This window comes from Aulostomus chinensis, chromosome 2 (assembly GCF_037954235.1).
Source record: "Aulostomus chinensis isolate RoL2024-O1b breed Wild chromosome 2, RoL_Achi_v1.0, whole genome shotgun sequence".
NCBI classification, from domain to species: Eukaryota; Metazoa; Chordata; class Actinopteri; order Syngnathiformes; family Aulostomidae; genus Aulostomus; species Aulostomus chinensis.
The window spans coordinates 28,923,927-28,946,360 of record NC_141321.1 but is presented as its reverse complement, the minus strand read 5'-3'; the positions used below and the strand labels follow the sequence as shown (position 1 = coordinate 28,946,360).

Genomic DNA, 22,434 nt, shown 5'->3' with positions numbered 1-22,434 from the left:
TCTTTACATTGGATTCCATTTATGGATACACTGACTCATCAAGGGAATTGCACCTGTGAACATTTGGTTTCAAGCTGCCACTAATTAACTGTTCCACAAAATGCTTTGCTCTCCCGTGCATTTGATTTTTCCTCCATCCTCGTTTAAAAATCAACCACCTTTTCCTCCCAGGCTCTAAAGCTGCTCTTGTTTCTGTGAAGGGAAAATCTTGACTCTCGGTTTCCTTTGAGCTTTCCTATGTAAATGCATGTTCTCACATTTGCTTTCCACTGTTGGACATTCCTACCAGGAAATGAAATGAGTCCGTAACAAATGTTTTGGCTTCTGTTGAACTCTTTAGCAACCGGTGGCTTGCCAACTGCAGCAGTGTGTTTGCATTCCCAGAAACCCCCTGGGATGGTGACTCCCTGAGCTTCCGGATTGGAGGGTGAACAGTTTCTTTCTTTGACTGGAAAAAAAAAAGAAAAGAGAAATGTCTTACAGGGTTGCAGGGGTATTAGGATAAGACGGATTGAAATAAAGATTTTCTTTTGTAGATATTTAAGTCCATTTGTATTTCATTTGAGTGAATGGAGATATGGTCTGGGTCCAGCCAGGGCATTTAGCCTTGTGTGTTAATCTGCAGGTGAAAAGGGGACTGAGTGCGATAAAGGCGCCCTTGAAGACAGGTTTGGCTGCCTCTTGTGCGGCTAGTTGAGTTCGGGTCAGGAACAATTTGTGCCTCCTTGATTTTGCATGTGTCTAAGTGTGTGTGTGGGGGTCTCAGTGTGTGTGTATCTGTGAGAATATGCACCCATGAGCCTTCTAGCCATAAATCAGCAATAGGAAATGGTGTGACACAAGCTTCAGGGCCCTGCTGATACGGACTGGAGCTATAATGGGTCCTGTTTCAGGTGGAGGAAGACATCAGCTGCATTGATCTTTACTACCCTGCAGGGCTCAGGAGATTACTATTGTACAAGAAGAAACACTATGAACGTCACTCAGGCAGTAAAAAACTTTTCTTCAGCGCGCTTGTAACTCAAACTCACTTTTGTACAGTACTCGCTGTCAAAGCCTTGACAATACTGTACCGCTGCATGAATGATGAGATGTATTCATGGTTTGTTCAATGTGTGCACACAGACAACAGCGTTGGTTATTCTGTCTGTTTGTTGCAGATAGGGCCTGGGTCTTGTTAGCTGTCAGGCCAAGCATCCACAAAGCTATTCTCTCACTTATTGATGGGGATCCACTAAATTACAGGCTTACACAAGAGAGGCGGCAGCAAAAAACAACCCTTGTAAAAGTTTCCTAAGAGCCAGCAGCAGTCAACACCGTATGTGAACACGAGGAGAAAAGAGAGCGAATGTAACGAATGTCAAGAAGATCCCAATTGCATTTTTCTTTATTTCGCTTTCTCTTTTCTTTTGGCTCTTTCTTTGGTCAGAACCTGTCTGGTCTTGCTATTATCCTGGGGCGTTATCAGTGTGTAGCTGCCTCTTCAGATCAGGCCGGCGATAAGGGCTAAATAAATGGAATGCTTGGCTAGTGGACATAGGTCAAGCCTTGTTTCGCCCCTGTTTTTTCATGTGTTGCTGTGTTTGTCTGCAGGGGAAGTGGAGGGTGCAGCACGAACAGGCTCTGCAGTCTAATGAACTTATTGATTTCAATTTCAGGGCTGTTCTCTCCCCGCCTGATGCTTCTGAAGCTTTCATCCATTGCTAGAGATAAATTAGTAACTCTGTGTCTTGTTCGGGGACTTTTGCTTTTTTTTTTTTCTTTTTCTTTCCTCATCTCAGGCTCTCTCTTGCGCTGTCTCTTGGAGACAGGTTGCTATCTTAGAAATGCTGTTTTTAAATGTGTTAAAAGCTTCTGTGGTTAGATGGATTCCGTCTGTGTGGGTGTTTTCTGTGTGGCTTAGCATACACCTGTCCCTGCCAGAGATGGAGCTAACAACATGACAGTGTGTGTGTGTGTGTGTGTGTGTGTGTGTGTGTGTGTGTGTGTGTGTGTGTGTGTGTGTGTGTGTGTGAGTGTATCATCGAGCATTGGGGGTCAATGAAGATGCTGAGTGACCTCCTCCCATGGGGGCCAGGGAGCAGCTGAAGACTCTGTGTGTGTGTGTGTGTGTGTGTGTGTGTGTGTGTGTGTGTGTGTGTGTGTGTGTGTGTGTGTGTGTATGTACATCCACTTCTAATCCATATCATGTATCACATGCACAACATGTTTTCCCTACAAATTTGTACACGCAGCCAAAGATGGAGGCCCATGCCAACAGAAGTGAGCACAGCACATTCTTAAAAGGAGCCACTTATTGGAAAATGAGAGGCCACTAGCACTGGGACAGGAAGCCTTCTTGGCCCGGCCCTAACGAGCACTGTGGGAGCATCCAATGTGGAACCAGTACATCCGATACCCCCGATGATGTCCAAAGGCTAAAAAGTTAAAAGGTCCGGTTGCTATATGTAGATGCGCAACACCCCCCTGTTCTGAATACGATACTCTGGGAATCACAATAACAAGGCTGTGAGCTCTGGTCCGTGTTCCCCAGCTACCATTCGGCCTCCCACCAACAGGCAGTAGCTACATAAACCCAGAGAGAGAGAGAGAGAGAGAGAGAGAGAGAGAGAGAGAGAGATAAAGAGCAAGCATGAAAGAGAATTGATGCTGAGTAGCAGAGGTTTTAATAGGGCTGTCAAAGTCATATTGTTTATGTCGTGTTCCAGATTAATCCATTCTTCCTTTATGAGCCTCTGCAGCCACCGTAAATTGCAAGCACGAAGCCGGTCCACTGTTGAGTTACGCCTCGGGGATCAGTGCCACACATGGGCGGAAAATAAATCATTTCCCCCGGATTTAACGCCGAGCAATACCTGGGCCCTTTGTAAATAAAGCCATAGATGTTTTTACACCCCCCTGTTTTCTCTCTCCTGCCTCCAGGGCGCTTATTGAATCTCGAAAGGAGAGGGCGGGAGAGACAGAGAAGGAAACATGAGAGAATAAGAGAGAGCAGAGTTGAAGGGGTACCGGGGGAGAAAGGGGAGGAGAGTGAAACAGAGGGAAAATTCAGGAAAGAGATTCCAAGCAGGGAAGGATGAAGAGATACAAACCAAGAAAGCTTCACAAAACAGACAAGTAGAGAGAGGATGTAGATGTTGGCTGGGGGTGATATATGCGTGGACTGCTGATTCCCTGGGTTCTCAGGGTATTCAGGTTGAGATCTGTCAGACTGTCTAAACACAAGGCCTGCTGTAATGCACTACTCTGGAGCACTGGGCACCAAGCAGACAGCCAGTTTCACCACCACAACCAGCAGGGCGGCCCAGCTCAGCTGCAGTCCTGACCGTGGCTGGAGTCCAGGCTGCCAGCCATTCTCCAGCACCCCCCTGGTTCCATCATTGTAACCTCTAGCCCTGAGGAACAGTGTCAGAGCCCAGAGAGACAGAGATGCGGGAAGAGAGGAGGACAGAGAGAAAGGCCGGAACAACTTGTTCATCCTGGCTTTTGCGGACTGCCAGCCGGAGACAGCCAAAGGGAATGGAGAATGTGCACGCTACGCTGTCAGGACTTCATGAGTTATACATGACATGCTATGTGAAAATGCTTCCTGTGTACTGTGTGTATCATGTTCTTTTCTTTTCCCCCCTTTTTCTTCTTTAACCCCCCTCCTCCCTCCCTCTTTCACACACTCTTTCTCTCTACCGTTGCTTTCAAGAGCTCAAAGTTTGCTTTTCCTTTCAGCGACAAAGTATTCCCTGGTTGTTAAATGTTAATCAATGGCAGGCACAAGGATGGCACGGGAGACTCCAGCTTCTGATGGGATGCAGCAGTTCACCCGGATCTCGCTGGGGATGCTGGGCTGCCGTAGGTAGGCTACAGTGAGATCAGTGTTAACTAGAACGTACCCCGCATCTCAATCTGACACCGCCTTTGTTCCCTTTGAAGAGTCCAAACCAAATTATTACATAAATACTGAACAGACCCTATACTAATTCATTCTTAACACAAGCATTTAACCTATCCATTATTCATATCTGCAACAATGCCAGGGGGCAAAAATCAGTGTTCCCCTCGCCCATATATCTGCCCAGCTACAGAGAGGTTGATGCATTATTCAGGGCGTGCCAGGCTTAAGACTGTTCTCCTTGTTCTCAACTGCTGGAGGCAACAATCATCTCACTAGGACACTGTTCTCTGTTGGTATCTCTCTGTCCTCTCCTCTTTCTGTGTATTGTCTCAGACTGTCTCTACCACTCTGTTGCATCACAAGCATGTGTTCGTCCTTGGTATTTATCTAAATACCTCGTGGAACCATTTTTTTTTTAAATATTTCTTTTACAATATGAGAACGTTGTTTAATCTGTCTCCCCCTTTGCATCTCATTTTCTCACTTTTTTTAGTTAGGTATATGTTGAGCTAAAAGCCTGCCAGGCATGTTAAATGATTTCAACTTTGAAAACATTTGACAGGTTTGTAAGCCCCTTACTATTGTGCCTTGTTGACACATACTCAATGAGATTAAAAATACAGCATAAATCATGCATCTTTGCTTCGACATTAACATTTTAGCAGAAAAGGGAGATGGTAGGCCAGGACCAGCCTGGGGGTCCTGGTGTTCTGCTGCACACTTTTGTCCCAGAAAACAGAAGTTGTGAAGTCTCTAGGCAACTTGTTTGTTTAGGCTGGAGTGTGACTGTTTCTCCGGGCCCATAACATTTTGTGTGAGAGTAAGTTATGGCTTCAGCATTCACCTCAAACTTCCTCTCAGAGTAGCATTGAGTGCAGTGACGAGAAGGGAAGAGGGAGGGAACATCCACAGAACACACGACTGAGAAGTGGGTCGCCTTATGAGGGAGCTTGACAGGCTTCAAGTTATGCATTTGCGCTTGGACCTATCAGTGTTGTTGAATACATAAGCACAGTTTAGGTGTAACAAGTTAATTAAAAAGAAGAATGGCAGCTCCTTTGGAGGTTAAATGCTACTATAGCAGCTAGTTTTCGCTCTACTGGCCCTAAATCAATTTATTGATCTGCTTGGTTAAATTTAGCCAAGATGGTTCATCAAATTATCTGCTAAGTATTTTTTGAAAGTGGCGTCCCACTTTCAAACAGCCATATGGAGGACTTCTCACATGTCACGATGTGTCGCAAGGTTCCTGGGCTCGTCCAGAGGCTCCCTAGAAGTGTCCTTGAACTGGTTCATGAACCGCTAACCTTCTAATTCCTGCCATCAGTGTATGAGAATGTTGTTGTAGTTATGCGCTCCATTCACCATATATAGTATTGTTTGTTAATGCTAACGCCTGGTGGAACCTGAAGGATTTGTGGTAACTTTATACAAAATGCCATGTGCTAAATTTCTGCATACAGAGCACTGCTGACTTTTAACAAAACTCTCACCAGCAAAGTCAGACATCAACATAAGCAGAGTTACTTTGAGGGTAAAAGAACAGGGTTGGTCTCATTTTTTATTTAAAATCAGTTCCATAATTTGATCTTTGTAAAACTTAAGTTGCTGCAGGTGTTCGGCAGGAGGAATGATAGCCTTAGGGCTTGGAGCTACCGTGAGGCCCCGCCGAGATTTCCCATCATCCCTGCAGTCTGGCAGCAGCTTTTCAAACAGCGCCCCTTCTGAAGTTGCCCTTGGTTCTACATGTGTAGCAGTAATTATGAATGAGGGGGACTAAGATCTGTACAAAACCATCAAACATTGTACAGCTTGCTGCTATTGTAATAAAGATCAATAGACACGGTATCAGTCGTGGTTTTGAAGGAGAGGTGGTGCTGTACATTTTCCCTCGCATACTTCCTCTCTTTATTTCTTTCTTTCTCTCTCCCTCAATCATGTCCCCTCTCATTTCACTTTCCTTTCTCTGTCTGCTCTCTCTCTCTCCATACATAGCTAGTGTAGCACATCCGTTTTAATTGCCGTTTGCATGGTGCTGTGATGTGAGCTGCTAAAAGACACCCATCCTGTAAAAGAGCAGGAGACGAGACAGAAGCAGTGAAATATATTCACTTCAGCTGCTTGTATAGCAACGGCCGGGGCTAAACTTCAAGAGCAGTTTGTATGATGGATACTGAGTGTGTCTGCGAGCGTATGTGCAGCATGTACCTGTGCATTATACACATACACATCATATATATTGTTGTAGCACACCTTTTAGTTCTTTGATGTGTTTTAGAAGTGTTCCAGTGTGTGTGCACCATATATTCAAATTATTCTCTAATTCCAGTAGAACACGTGTATATGAACACTGCAGCACTTTCCTCAGACTTCCAACAAGTCTGGGAGCGGCGGTACTGTTAAAGCAGCCTCTGCTATCGGGCGGAGGTCATTTGACCAGAGATAGAAGAAGTGGAGAAGCTGTAGATCAAACAGTATTCTGTCTGACAGGAGGAGATAAAGAGACTGTCAGCCTTGCCTCAGAACAAAGCAACTTCTCAACTCTCGGGCCCACAGCGGTTCCCTGACGGACAGTGATGTGGTGGATAATCAAAATGAACGTCAAAAGATGACCACACTGTCAACATTCAACGTGATAAAAAATTTATGGCCTGTTTCAACATGCTGTATATCCATTTTGGAAAGATGTTGCTACCCATTTCTGATTGTAAGGTATCAGAAACAGTTGCATTCATGTGTATTATTTGTATCTATTCAACAGGCAAAGGACTGCACATGTACTGTATAATCTCATTGGGTGTTTAGCTGGACTGACTGCTTTAATTTTGGTGGTAGTTTACCTGGAGTGTAGGAGGAGTATGAAACCACGGATTCATGCTATCAAGCTTGATGGACAGTCTTCCTTGTTAAGATGAAGGAATGACTTTTGTCTTTTTCAGGCCTCAAATGTTTTCTCTGCTGAGATCCAACCATTCATTTTCTATACTGCTTATCCTTTAAGGGTCACGGGGAGGGGGGGTGAGAGGCAAGGTCGCAGGGCCATCAGGAGCAATTAGGGGTTTAGTGTCTTGCTCAAGGATACTCGACATGGTCACCCAGGGAAGTGAGGATCGAACCAGCGACCCTTCGGTTGCTAGATGGCCTCTCTACCTCTGAGCCATGCCGCCTCTGACTACAAGGCAAGGCAATTTTATTCGTAGAGCCCGTTTTCACGAACAGTTTGTCTCAAAGGGCTTCACATGGCATCATAACAACATCCTCTGCCCTCAGACCCTCACATCGACTGAGGAAAAACTCCATAGAAAACCCTTTTAACAGGGAAAAGTCTGAGAAACCTCGGGGGGAGCAACAGAGGAGGGATCCCTCACCCAGGACGGACAGACGTGCAGTCGATGTTGTTACAGACAAGAAAACAGTTTACAATACAAAATGTGGGAAACACGGAAATGTTAATAACAGTTGAAGAAGGAAGCTTCTGGAAGGGGAGGCAGGGAGAGCAAGCCAGCTTGATGGGGGACTGGATGGGAGACTGGTTCATGGAAGGGGAGCGTGGGGCGGTGTAATAGTAGGGGATAAGGGGGGGGGTGGGGGGTGGGGACGATGCAGGCGGCGGTTGGAGCTCTGGTGGATCTGTGTACAGAGATCATCAAGGACAAACATCATCACAGTGAACAAGTAGAGGAACATAGAACATCTGGATCCCCTCCTATGTAGCTTGTTTCTACAGCAATCTTAAATCCAGTGCAAAAATCCCATGAGCCTTTGGTTGAGGGAACGCTAGTGATGCTAATACTTCAGGTTGGCTCAGAAAAATACATCATCCTTTTCACACTCTATTGAGTTGAACTGGCTGGTGCAGAATCAAGGTTCCTTAAACTACAAGAACTGTAAGTGTTCATGAAATAAAGCCTGTCAGTAAATATAAATATCATTATGATGAAGGTATCATATATTTTATAATGAAAAGTAATATGTTATAATAACATTTTATAAGACTTAGGTTTTTGTGTTCCCCAAAGACACTAAAGAAAAATAATTTAACATGACACTATCCATATCAAACAGCACCTCAACATAAGTAGCTTATGTAAGTTTAGACCCTCGTCTGTGTGCCAGAATGTCAATATACAGTATATCTGCTTTTGGTTAAACTTCTGTTTGTACTGGACGAAGATCCCAAGACCTGTAGTCAAGTTTATTAGCTACCAGCCAACCTCCTGTTGGCAATTCACAGCTGGAAAGCACACTCCTATTAGTCAGCCTGCCTCCCGCTAATGTAAGCCGAGGGTCACTGTGGAGCCACAAGACTCAGGAAAAACATCGTCTTTATTCTCTCAGTCGGCAAGGACGATTCCACGCTTTGCCTAAAATGAAGGCATAACATGGCACGTGGATCTCCACCGACACGCCACTGAACCTGCTCATGCGTCAAGTTTGACGCCTTTCAGCTGCCATCTGCTGTCACACGGCAATAGTCTGACTGATGAGATCTGCGAGGAGAGTTACTCTCACCGCCTTGTCAGTAAGTGATTAATGGATTCAGAAGGACATGATTGCTGGGATATCAAACTGTACAGAGCATATAGATTTTCTGCTCAGCATGAGTGTGCCTGTTTGTGATGATAAAGATTAAAACATAATCTGCCTCTTATTATATGGATATATCACTTCCTTGAGGAGGACCACAGATGATTGCTTTACTGTTTTTTTTTTCATTCATTCAAATAATCTGGCAGTCGTCCTTGATATCACGCAGCTTTGAGCCAACACTGAATGGGACTGCGTGATAAATCAAAAAGAGACAAATTATACTTTTATAAAACTGCAAGTGTTATTGTGCTTCTCAGCTGGTTTCTGTCTAACACCAGGAATACATGAGCTTCACTGCAATCAATGAGGTTTTTCATTGCATCGTAAACTTTAAGAGACACAATCTGTCTCCATTGTTTTTACATAAACTACTTTTGTGGATAATCATTTTATCTGATAAATGAGGATTTCAAACACTCTTATCTGTTGTGCACTTGCAGTTTTTTTTTTAATCCTTCACATTCTCTTAATTGATTTCGCAGCGGAGAGACTTTCTTCCAGAGATAATGCACTTGTGAGAACAGGTCATGATCCTTAAATGAGGGAATTTCACTCTGGTATATGTGCCATGGTGTATTTACCCTTCCTTCAGAAGTATTTCCAAGCTGTTGAAAAGTAGATTTACTTTGTTTGTCTATATTTCTCTGCATGCCCCTTGTATCACCACATGCTTGCAGAGATGCCATGCTCCGCAGCCAGTGGCCCGAGTTAAGGTCCGCTGGTGCTGATGCTGTTTGGAAACGCTTCCACGTATGTCCTACCTCAAGAATTGAACCAAATCTTTGTGTATTAGGATAAAAAAAACACTGTCGACTCCTCTCCCTATGTCTTTACATAATTTGGTAATGTGAGCGCCACCAGCCATGAAAAGTAGACCACTGATTATCCAATAACGTTGCAACAGAGGACATAAGGATATAAATATATAAAAACAAGAAGTGTTCCAGCATCTGTGCTGTGTTGGACTGTGATAACGGCTCATCCAATAAGACCTCCACTCACCTCTCCCTTTGCCTCACGAATCCACCAGCAGTTCCACTCTCAGAGGAAAGCTGTTTATGCCACACGCTGCCTAAGTAGAGGTCTTGGGGTTGGTGCGGCTGTGTAGCACAAACACAGGCCTATTTAGTCTGCTGGGGAAAACCATGGTAAACAACGGAAAATGGAAGCAGCTGGGGATTTTTACCTCCGCCGAGGAGGTTATGTTTTCACCCGTGTCTGTCTATCTATCTGTCTGTTAGCAGGATTATTCAAAAAACTACTGGGACAGTTTTCACTGAACTTGATGGAAGGATGTAGGATGGGTCACAGCGAAACATATTAAATTTTGGGCCTGATCTGTCAAACATGTTTGTTTGTTTTTTTTTATACATTAGCATTAGCTCAAAGTACCTGTCTGTCAGCGGGATTACGCAAAAACTACCGGGCCAATTTTGACGAAACTTGAAAGAGGGGTGGAGCCTTGGCTGAGGAAGAGCCTGGTAAATTCTGAGCCAGATTAATTTCACACAGAGAAAAACTACATTTTATGTTATATTGGTGGGAGAATAAACTTTACAGAGTGCCCTAGTTTCCTCCACCTTCACTGCCGATTGTGTCTGTGTTTATTTGTTTGCAGGATAACTCAGAAACTGACGGACAGATTGGGATGACATTTGGTGGAATGATAACAATTATCATTAGGAACAAATGATTAACTTCTGGAAACAAGTGTGTACCCTTGCAGTCAGCACAGTGGAAATATGCCTTTGTTATGATTCTGTTTTAAGAGTTACCGCAGTATGGAATTCTTGACAGAATCGATTTTTTGTCACGCAGTGTAAAATAAAAAAGAACAAACCAACAAAATTGCTCACATGCGTTTATAATCTTTGAACCCTTTTTCATTTAAAGACACATTTTTCATCAAACCAAAAGTCATTACATATTTTTAGATGGTTTCTTGAAGGATTAGTGCAGGAAAATCAAGGAGTCTTTAATAAAAGTGCTTGTGAACAACACTTAATATGGTTACATTTCATATTACATTTAAAAGACCGATATTTCAAATCAAGATATTGTGGTCCAAGTCCATGCAATCCATTAGTTGTAGCATCCGGAGAATGTGTATGCATTCATGCACCGTCACAAAGTGGGAATGGCCTATTTAATGGCATGAGAGTTCACCACAGGCCTGTGAATCCCACTTGGTATGGTGACATGGACGCCCTCCCATCTTTCCCACAGGCACCTGTCTGGAGGTTAAGGTCATTCTGTTGGGAGTAATCCCCACAGTAACCTGACCATGCCAGGGGATAGTGGCAATCAAATGTGTACTGGTGGACCAAGCTGTCTCCCTAATACTCTCACTAATCACATTTTAATTGAATTCCAGCGAACATGTAAAAACCTAGTTCAGTTTTGTTATTCAATTTTCCTAACAGATGTCTCTGTGATCCCTGTAAAGTGATCTGTAGCGGTGACGTCTTCTGTTTGGAAACATACATGAAATGGATAATCTAGACGGGAGAAAGCAGAACCATGTGCTTGTCCTCAGGAAGGAGAGGAGTGTAGAGAGAGTGGAAGGATTGAAGGTGTCTCACTGGGCCCGTATAAAAAACAATATCACTCTTGTCTTTTCCTGAATGCTATCATTCCATAAACCTTGTACTTTTTTCCCTGCTGGAATATTTATCTTTTCAATATTAGCACTATGCTTGACTGAGCTGTGAAGGACACGTCTTAAGGGCTCAGCAGGGTTTTCACGCCAATCTGCACGCCATATTCTCTGCAGCCCTGTGCACACTGGCCACGGCCGCTGATGTTTACATACTGGAGTTGTCATTGCACCCCTGCACCGTGCTGTGGTCTGATATGTACCGGAACGCCACACCAAGGTGGCAGACACAAACTTGAGTGTCCTGTAACTGTGCTGGTCATTTGGTTCGATAGGCTACACTACACTATTATCACAATATGTGATAACTTTGGGTCTTCGGGCTGTTTAACCTGAAGAAGAAGGTGAAGAAGCACCATTGTGTAAAATAAAAAAAAAAACAGCTCTCACAATAGATTTTCTGATTCTGATCATTCTTTTCATCTTCCTTTCCACTTTTAGGTTTGAGAGTTTTGCATTCCATTCTCATAAATGCAAAATTTCAGGAATTTCTGAAAGGAATTTCTCTCAAACTTGGCACAAACTTCCTCTTGGAATTGAAGGATGAATTGAAAAGGTTTTGTTTTTCAAAGCTCATTGTCACTGTAATTGCACATTGCATCCTGGCCAGCAATCTAACGTTCACATATTATTATGGCAAAAATAAACACACAAATGTCTAATTTAAGTTAATGAAGTGACGACATTCACAGGTTAACTTCAATGTGATGACATAATGAACCGGGAAAACCTTTTTTCTGGTGTTATTCAGTGTAATCTCAGGACCTTGAGGTTTCATGATCGAATTCCCTGAGAGTCTGCATCACATACAATATATTATGAGTCTGAAGGCGAAGGCAAAAACTGGAAGGTCTTTCATTCATGCTGTGTTATTTTGGTTTTGATCACCAACTTAAAAAGAAGACGCAGGGAAAGAACAGACATGCATGGACATAGGTTTTCTTCTCCCTCCTCCAGTCTGCTCTGTACTAGGTGGAGAGGATTCTGTGAGTGGGCTAAAACTACCTGCATACAACCAAACTGCAGTGTTGGATGAATGAATCAGTTACGTAAGCTCCTCTTTACCTCTCCCAGTCAAAAGCTGAGCAATTTTTTGTTTCCTATTTGGGACACAAACAGTGAGAAGTTGAAAGGATCAAGGTGATCTGGCTGCCAGCTTCAACCCACACCAGCCGGGAGCCTCAGGTCAGGGAGGGGGATCCAGGCACATGCCTCCAACTCTCTGATTAACCACCACGAGCAGCAGAAAGTTTTGAGTCTGCAGCCCACTTGCCTGTTACTGAGAGCTAAATCAAAGACCCGCTCTGTTATTAGAGCCAGTGTGCTTTTGAGGAAAACAAAATCCGACTGCGAGCTTAAAAAGGAGTTGTCTCATTTGATCATTTATTACACATTTTAAGTGGTTTGGAAATAACTGAGGCCAGTGTGGTCTACATCCCTAATTGGTGCTCTTTTTCTCCCATTAGTACATGCAGACTTGTGATTCCACTAAAACCGGCAGGAGAAGAAAAAAAAATCTTTTACCCAAACAAAGCGTTTATCATCAGTTTGCAGTTGCTCTGTTTGCAAGCATGGTTCAGATTTGCCTCTCTGTGCAGCTGTCACTGAGCCTGTTGGACATCCTGGACCCCAAACACACAAACCAGAGGAGATTAGTGTGCCATGTCAGCCCACTGCTTCCGCAGATGGCACGGATGCTTTTAGCCTATTCCCTGTAGACAGTCACTCATTGATCTTTCATACTAAATTCCTCACAGCAGGACTCTTGATACTGTTTTATTTATCATTCTGGCATTTACTATTAAGGCCAATAAAGTTTGACATGTGTGGATTTTAACTGTAGGGGGCACTGTGGTTTCTGTGCAACATGCTGGGGGTGGGGGGGGGGGGTAGATTTATATCCTGGCAGTCAGAACTGTCACTCGCAGTGAAACCTCCCCCCGTCTTTCTTTCTTTGGGCCTGCTTCTATAGCTCCAAATTCCCCGGGTCCAAATCCAACCCATAATTCACTAGTGTTGTCTCTCACCTTGACGTACACCTAGTAAATGTGTAAAACATTCCGGTGGGATTTGCTCCCATTTTAATAACTGAACATTTTAGTTTGTGTGTTGGGGGTGAAGGAGGTTGGGGGGTGGGTGGGTATCAGTTTCTAGTTTTTAAGGATCCTGGCACAGTCTCCAGGAACCCCTAAGCTGCAGTCTAGCAATCTCATCCAAAACCAACACAGGGGACAACCAGGCAATTTTTGAAATGCGGTTTTCAGTTTCTGCACATATTTTCCAGGGGTGCTGCAGTCAAACTGAATATGATGAAATTTGGTTCTGGCTCCCATCCAGGACATTACCTGTGTGAGTGTCAGGTGATAGCCTCCCTAATTACCCTGGAAGGCAAACAGAGAATCTTTCTCGTTGAGATTTCACAGAACTCCTTCGCACCAGTTAATGTGTTGCTCCTGTGGTAAAATGTGATCTTTTGGTTAATGAAGGACACGCTTCATTTCCTTCACTGAACCACCCTCTAGTTTTGGCCTCTAGGGGGAGCTTAACTTTTTACTGCACTGGACACTGGCAACAGCTTAGGTGAACCTTTGTGAGTATGTATTGATTTATGGCTGGGGCCTGAGTTGTGCATCTCTCGAGGGATTCAGCGTTTCTGGACGCAAGCGTGTGTGAACAGTGGCTCTCAGACATCACTGACACTCTGTCCAACCACTGTACCAAGAACCACTGATTGGAGTCTGCGGTCTGTGGTGTGTGTGTCTCATGCACACACCACAGCAGACCAAGACCCTCAATCACTGGGTCTTAGTCCAGTCCATGCCCCCAAGTTCCAGAGTTGAGTGACGCTTTGCCTGCAGAGCACTCATTAGAATATATGTTTCACAAGCAGAGCGGGGATAGTAAATCTTTCAGGCCTCAATGTTGTTATAGCTGGCTCTAACAAGTCACTCTCTGTCTACTTTATTGGACTTTAAAAGTAGATTTCATGTAGTTTTTGGCAACTTTGAAAAAAATATGACAAACAATGGAAACTATTGGTGTGAGAGACAAGACCACAACATGATGAAAACTTGTTCAATCTTTCAAAGAAGCCCTTTAGGTTTTCAAGCCCTCTGCTACTTAGAGACTGACAGAAATATCATTAGACAACAAAAACATCCCATTTATGTTTTCAATAACATCAGAAAAGGGAAGCGTGCTGTGGGAGTCATGTGTAGTTTGGGGACAGTGCTATGCGATCTCTCATCACATAGTCAAGGCCCCTGCACTGGTATGAATGTTAACGGATTTTCTCCCTACGGCCCCACTCCTAAATCAGATCAGCTTTTTTTAAATGCTACATCTAAGGGCCCCCATCCCATGTCTAACTACCTACTCTTTGTTTGCTCATGTTTTCCTTTTCCTCTGTGGATCGACTTGCTCTGACCGTGTAATAGAGCACATATTGGCCAAGCGAGGCAGCCTGCTGTGACCAGATCAGATGTGTGCTCCTGATTATGAACCTCCCTTTTAGTCACTGACAGACATGGTAATAAATGTGTCCATAAATTGAATTTGGGGCTTTTGAAAAGGAGCAGGAATATCTAAGGAGCATTTCAGCTGATTGTCTCCAGCCGACATGGCACCGCTTCAGTGAAATTCTGGGGGGAAAACTGATCCCGCTGTAGTGTGGTTGGAAGGCTGGGAGGAGGTGGGTGGGTGGGTGAGGGGGGGGAGTGATAGATGCCCAGCCAAGCAAAATAAAGAGCGCTTTATTGCTATTCAGAAAATCATTTGATTGGGTTTGCACAAATATGAAGATGGAGAGCAGTATGTATAAATGTATATGTCTGTTGGTGTGGTTGCATGTTTAAATGTAATTGCATTTGTATATGCATTTGTATGTTTCTATGCTTTCACATTAGCCTTTCTACTGCACACAAGCAGGTTTCTGTCCCAAGCCACTAACTTTAAACCCAGGGTCTATAGATGAGGATGAATCATTATAACACTTGCAGATTTTGTTGAAGTGGTGTTGACAGCAGAAAGGGAACATGAGAAATCAGGCTTTTTTATCATAGTAGGTATTAGTTATATAATGGAACTTTATCATATCGCGAAATCAGGATAATATAGACTTACAGCATTAGGGACTTTGAATATATAATAGGCTCCAAATCTGCAGTTTAGGATAATTTAGTTATAGTTAGTTTAATTTTTAAAACAGTGGCAACCCCCCCCCCCCCAGGTCTAAATGTTTAATAGTGAAAAAAAATCCCACTTAGTATGAATTTCTTATAAAATTAAGGAAAAGATCCCCACAAATCTAAATTCTTTCCAATTGTCGTAGCTTCCTGCAGAGATGAAAACCCTGGCTAATAATCCCAGTACAGCTAAAAAAATGTCAATATATTTGATGTTCAACATCTGCCGGTCTGTTTTCTGCCGCCTTGACCATCGTAGAACTTTAGTAACAGTTCCACCTTGTTGTCGGTCCACGCCAAGGAATATCTTGTCTTAAGTATTTTCTGCAACTGACCACAAAGTAGACAATCTGCTTTGTATTTCCACTTGCAAGTGACACAAGTTTTTCAGGTGTGTTACTATGGACCAAGATCAATTTTGATACAGTGCTTCAGTGCTTGTGTGGACAGAGACTGTTTTAATTTTACAACTCAGTTTAAAATTGAAACCTTATTAGCGCGGCTGCGGCCTAATATGTCACAGAAGTATTGCACAACAAGACCTAACAGCCTGACAAAATGGTTTCTCCCATGATCTCCGGATGTCTTGATCTCACAAAACCAGCTGCTTTGCAAGACACTGGTAGGATAGAAGCAAAAACAATTACCCAATAAACCAGCTGTATGTGCAAAGTATGAACTGCGAAGAAGCAAAACAAACAACAAGATCCTCCTTTATAGGAATCCTTTTCATTATGTGGTCAGATACTTATAATAACAATCTGAGCTTGTCAGTGGCAATTATCACTTTTAGTGGATTACTTTGCAGCTGTTTCACAGTTGCCTGTTTTGGCTCTCTCTTCAATACTGGAGGATTCCAATATTTGTCACGATAAATTAAAACCAAAAACAGGAAAAATAAGGCCCAGGTTTAGAAATACCTAGATTATACTTTAAACCACGTTTAGGTCTGATCATGGCTGCACCACAACCCTTTTCTACTTACAGACCGCTCTCAATCCATCATCATGGTGGACAGTCAATTGTACTCTGACCAAAAACTGAAGAATCTGTATTGGGCCAAGATTTTTGCATTTACATGCTACCTTCTGAGACCTACCATCATCAAATGCTGGCTAGGATTATGATGTTATGCAGATGATGTGCAACACCCTTCAATAAATTCATCCTCTCTCCTCTGTTAAAAATAGATGTCCTGTGTATGCCACCAAAATCCCTAAAACTCAGTTTACCAGCTGCACAGCAAGACAAAAAATATGACCTGCTGTTACCCCCTGATGCTGAAAGGCTGGTCCAAAGCTTCATTACCCCGAGATTAGGTTTTTGCAATGATTTGTTGATAGTCTCCCAGTACTTCTCACTGCTTGTGTAGCCATTTCGTGGTTACAAGTTATAGCATCACTCAATACTGGACAGATTAATTTCTGTCTCCATGAATCATTTAAATCCCAACAAAAGCACAGATATTAAAAAAAACAGCCCTATCCTTTGATCATACATACGTGTATATACTGTCACTTACCCAACTCATGGCCATGCTAAATCTAAGCTATGACACTCACTCTGACCTCAAACGCAGTAACATCACATCGATGACCTCAAAGAAAGGAAATAAGCACTTGCTGAAGTCTGTATATTTAGCCTGGTCAGTCATGAGGGTGGGACTCAACTTCTCAGCGTGGTGTGACACACGTAACTCAGTCACAAAGAGTCACATCCCCATGTGTTTGCCAGGCCTATCCTTTGGGCTTGATTTTCATGAATACGTGAAGTGACAGGTCTGGAAGGTTCCCCCGGGGCAGAGGGCAGCCTGAGTCATAGCCAGCGAGCAGTCAGGAGTAGTCAGAGCCCCGGTTTAGAACTGGCACTCTGGCATGATGTTGTGAAACTGTTACCTTTTCAATATTTATTCACTATAGACATCTTTCTCGGCAAAGTGAATAGGACTCACTGTGGGATTTTTATCTTGGTCTTTGACTTCCCTCTATTCCACCTTCCCAAATCTATCTAATTTTCCTTTATCTGTCTGTCATTCACTCTGTATGTCTCACTCCACATCTTTCCATCTTTCTTTTTTCATTCTTTCTCTCTGTCGTTCTTTTTTTGTTCTGTCTATCCTGTCTGAATGTCTTTGAAATGTTATGATTCACTGGCTGTGATCTTTGTGAGCTGTCTCCTTGAAGTCTATGTTTCTCCTGAGTGCAACCACAGAATTGTACATCCCTTCTATTACATGTAATTTCCTGGGTTTTATAAGGTACATTTACTCACCCTACAATGGTGAAGACTGTTCTTCACTACAGCCGAGTTCAGTGTATCTGACTTACACCATGGCCTGGTTCATGGAAACCATTATCTGGTATGGGCTTGTGCCAAGATTAGGCTACGCAGTTCCCCTCTCTGTAACATGTTGATTCTTGGATTATATGCATGATAAAAATTGTAATCCTTTATAATTATAATATCATGATAAGACAGTATTATGCTCACTTTTCCAGTCAATACAGTAAGTATGGTTTGGCAGTAACACAGAATTACCCATCATAAGCTGTCATTCTATTAAAATAGCATTAAATGGTTAAGGAGTATGGGCGGTATAACAACCAAGCAATAACTAGGAAAATGTTTCGATAGCTCAACACAAGTTCTTTCCCCAAATTCATTATAAAACCCATTTAAATACCTTCACCTACGTTACCTTTGAACTGTGCAACATTGCAGACAGGCTCAATTACACTGTTATTCTTACATATGTTATACTCTCATTCTCTCTCTCACCCTCTCAATAAAAAGAGGCCAATAAATCACTTAGCTGTCTCTGTGGGTTTGGGGTATTGGTGTTGGAGCAAGCTGCCCCACCATCCCAGCTGAGCAGACATGACTCTCAAAGCACCAAAAAACCCGTCCCAATTCCCCTCACTCTCAAAAACCAACATGGTGAAAATTACATTTTGGTTGAAGAGTCTAATAAATCTTGGCCAAACATGGCTGGAGGAGTGGAAAAAAGCCCTCAATGGCGGCTGCAGACTCAGTGATGTGGATGGTGTGCTGGGGGAAAGGGGTAGCCACATAAGAGGAGGTTTGTGTTAGCACCGGGTAGATGAGGTGCACGGGGAGTCAGTGGGTGGATACAAGGCCTAAAAGTGCTGCTGGATTATTAGGAGTGATAACTCTACCCTGAATGTGTGTGTGTGTGTGTGTGTGTGTGTGTGTGTGTGTGTGTGTGTGTGTGTGTGTGTGTGTGTGTGTGTGTGCAAGGCAACCACCTCTTGAGATTTACATTCAGATAACAGATGTCTAGTATGATCTGTGTTTTCAAAGGCATGTGAGGAAGATCTATGTTCATTTCAGGAAAGCTCCAAGTCGCCTTTCATGAAAAAAAAAGGTAGAAAACCAGACCTGAAGAACATAAGAAAAAACACAGCTGAACTTTCTGTGTCACAAGAACTTTCAAGCAGAGCCTTGATGAGCTACTGGGGGGTTGTTTAAGCGCGTGCCCACTTGGGTGTTAGCTATTAGCATTGGCGTAGCTTATTGTAAAAATCTTTGGTGGATGTTTGATGTGAACAACTTGTGTAATGCCATCAGCAGCCTGTCAAGGCTAATTAAAACACACATCTACAAATCTGCCAGCAATTACTACACCCAGGAACATTTGTTACCGCTCACAAATTTTAGGCAAAAAAAAAACACCCAAAAATGCTGTGTTTACCACTTTTCATTTTTCAGAGTGTTCCCGAAAAACAAATAGTGGTTAGAGCTCTGTTTGATACAGCAACATTTTTATTTATTTTGCCATTTAAATGTTACAAAAAATGTAGGCATTGAGAGACATGATAATGGAATCCAGATTTTGGGTTTATTTAATTTGTAGCTCCACATGGAGTCATCTCGTTTTAGATTATAGCCTTGCATAAACGGCGCTGCTCGTGTCATAGGGCTATATTGTGTAACAGCGTTGCATCTTAGTCATCTGGATGTGCTTTGCTGTTCTCAAATGAACACACTGCTTATCTACATCACTTCCACCCCACAACCTCATGATCATGTGGTTCATCTACTTTGCTGAATGACAAAAAAACCCCCAAAAAACAACAGCAACAGCAAAGTGGGCCATTTGTATGCAAATACAGAGATGTAATTTTAAGTTCACGCTCTTTTGCAAGGTGTTGATCACATGTATGGTGGAAGTATAAGCATGCAAAACTTTTAGTCTGTTGACGTGTAATCAGTCCATGGCTGTCTAGAAACAACTAGCCAGCAAAAACCTACATCCATATGAACATATGATATAGATAGATAGATAGATAGATAGATAGATAGATAGATAGATAGATAGATAGATAGATAGATAGATAGATAGATAGATAATTAAAGATATAGATATGCAAACACTCATTGTTTGTGTTGAATAAGCTTACACTTGTTTTTTGTTTGAGAGGATGACTCAACTGAACAGTTTCCCTCTGCGTTGTTTAGTTTTCTTCTCAGTTGTGATAAACAGACAAAGAAACTGCAGGTTTAACACTTCAAATACCATTAAAAGGTCAGGTGATGTCCTTGACTTTTTATTTATGATACACAACAACCTTTGGGTCTCTGCTTTTTTGCGGACAATGTGGTCCTGCTGGCTTCATCGGGCCATGACCTTCAGCTCTCGCTGGATCGTTTCGCAGCTGAGTATGAAGCGGCCGAAAGAGAATCAGGATCTCCAAGTCCGAATCCATGGTTCTCGCCCAGAGAAGGGTGGAGTACCAGCTGCGGGTTGGGGATCAGACCCTGCCCCAGGTGGAGGAGTTCAAGTACTTTGGGGTCTGTTCATGAATGAGGGAAGATGGATCATGAGATCGACAGGCGGATTGGCACGGCATCTACAGTGATACAGACTCTGCATCGGCCCGTTGTGGTGAAGTGGGAGCTGAGCCAAAAGGCAAAGCTCTCAATTTACGGGTTGATCTACGTTCCTAACCTCACCTATGGTCATGAGCTCTGGGTTATGACCAAGATGAGATCGTGGGTACAAGCGGCCAAAATGAGTTTCCTCCAGAGGGTGGCTGGGCTCTCTCTTAGAGACAGGGTGAGAAGCTCTGCCATCCGGGAGGAGCTCGGAGTGGAGCTGCTGCTCCTTCACATCGACAGGAGTCGGGCATCTGGTCAGGATGCCTCCCAGATGCCTCCCTGGGGAGGTGTTCAGGGCACGTACGAATGGCAGGAGGCCTTGAGGAAGACCCAGGACACGTTGGAGAAACAATAACTCTCAGCTGGCCTGGGCAGACCGTGGGATCCCCCATGAGGAGCTGGACGAAGTAGCCGGGAAGTCTGGGTGTCCCTACTTTGGCTGCTGCCCCCGCTACCCGACTCCGGATAAGCAGAAGAAGATGGATGGATGGATGGATACACATCAATCTGTTTCTCCTTAGCTTTCTCTGCTTGTTTATGTGAGGTGGATCAATCCTCACGTATGATAGCATCTTGATATCCAATATATTGGAATATTAATTTTGTGTCAGGGCTGCACGGTGGTGCAGTGGTTAGCACTGTGGCCTCACAGCAAGAAGGTTCCGGGTTCGAGTCCCGGCTCGGGCGCAAGATCTTTCTGTGTGGAGTTTGCATGTTCTCCCTGTGCCTGTGTGGGTTCTCTCTGGTACTCCGGCTTCTTCCCACAGTCCAAAGACATGCAATTTGGGGACTAGGCTGATTGGATTCTCTAAATTGACCGTAGGTATGAATGTGAGTGTGAATGGTTGTCTGTCTCTGTATGTTGGCCCCTGCGATGGACTGGTGACCTGTCCAGGGTGAACCCTGCCTCTCGCCCGTAGATGCTGGGATAGGCTCCAGCCCCCCCCCCCCCCCCCCCCCCCCGCGACCCTTTCTAGTAAGGAATAAGATGACGATGGATGGATGGAATTTTGTGTCATTTAATTTTATGCATGGCACATTAAGAAATATTCTCTGATGGAAATGTATGTTTTTCAAGGGGTTTGTCAGCTGCTTTTTTATATTATATTTAAGTGGGGACCAGAAAAAGTAATAATGGTAATAGTGATCTTTATATGAAAAGTTTTATCAAGTGAAGACAATAGAAGTTGTTTTTCTGCAATACCCTGTGCCTTATTCATCATTTTCAGATATTGTGTGTTTTTCATTTGTTCAGCTATGAGTAACATATTTGCTCATTGATTTACATGGTTCATTGTTTTTTTTTTTGCTGTGACAGAAGGAAAGTACAGTCAGAGATGGATCAATTGTTCATGGTCAAAAAGTCTGACAGAAACAAAGAGAGAAAGAACAGAAACAAAAGTTCCACAGTTGTTGATGCTCGTGCGGATTTATTGACTATATTTTTCTTGCGCATTGTACCTGACTGAGTCAAAGAGACTAACTCTGAGAAAGACTGTATGGGTAGCCACTTGAATGAGTGGGAGCATGGAGATAGTCCCGGCAGGCCCGAGAGCAGAGGGGCTGGATGGGGATTAGTGTGGCTACCGAGGAACACCTGTCTGTCACTGACGGATCCCCTCCTGCCAAACCCCAGATGGATCTTGAGCGCTGTGGGCCCCATCATAACTTCCTCCTTCCTATTTCCCATTAATGCTAATGTTTTTTTTTCCTTCTCCCCCCCGTATTCTCTTACCCTGCATGTCTGGCATTCTGTAGGCGGGGTGGGTTGGTGTAGGAGGAGGGTGTTTAAAAAAAAAAAAGGGACTGGGGCAGTTTAGTTGTATGGCCAGCTGTGTGCCAGCTGCGTGCCAGCAAAACATTGAGTGGCGTGGATAAAGGCCTATTATCTCCCACATGCACTCACTCTCTTGCCTTTCACACCCCAAACTCTGGCCCAGAGAAATCAGGCGGACAGATTCAGCAACTACCATCACTCCTCCTAATACATGCATGTGGTCTCGAGCGTCCGCCCCACACAGACACTTTCGATAAGTGCTGCTCAGGGAGTTAATCTCCTTTTTCTGTCCATCCAGATGCACAGAAGGCCCAAGAGCCTCCATGCCATCCTCTATATGTCACTGCGTCTGACACCCAGGACTAAACAAGTCATTAGAGCATGGTTCGAATCATCCACACACATCGTCTTATCTGTCTGCTCTCAGTCAGCCAGCCTA

The 22,434-nt window shown here is 43.5% G+C and overlaps 1 protein-coding gene across 18 annotated transcripts in view; it reads right to left on the bottom strand.

Moving 5' to 3' along the window:
- The window catches only part of LOC147269674 (uncharacterized), a 353,014-nt gene continuing 330,580 nt past the window's right edge, over positions 1–22,434 (bottom strand). For all 18 annotated transcript variants that reach the window (XR_015110555.1, XR_015110556.1, XR_015110550.1 and 15 more), the window contains one exon: positions 1–448. The gene's annotated coding sequence lies outside the window, so the exon portion shown is untranslated. The remainder of the gene's footprint in view (positions 449–22,434) is intronic.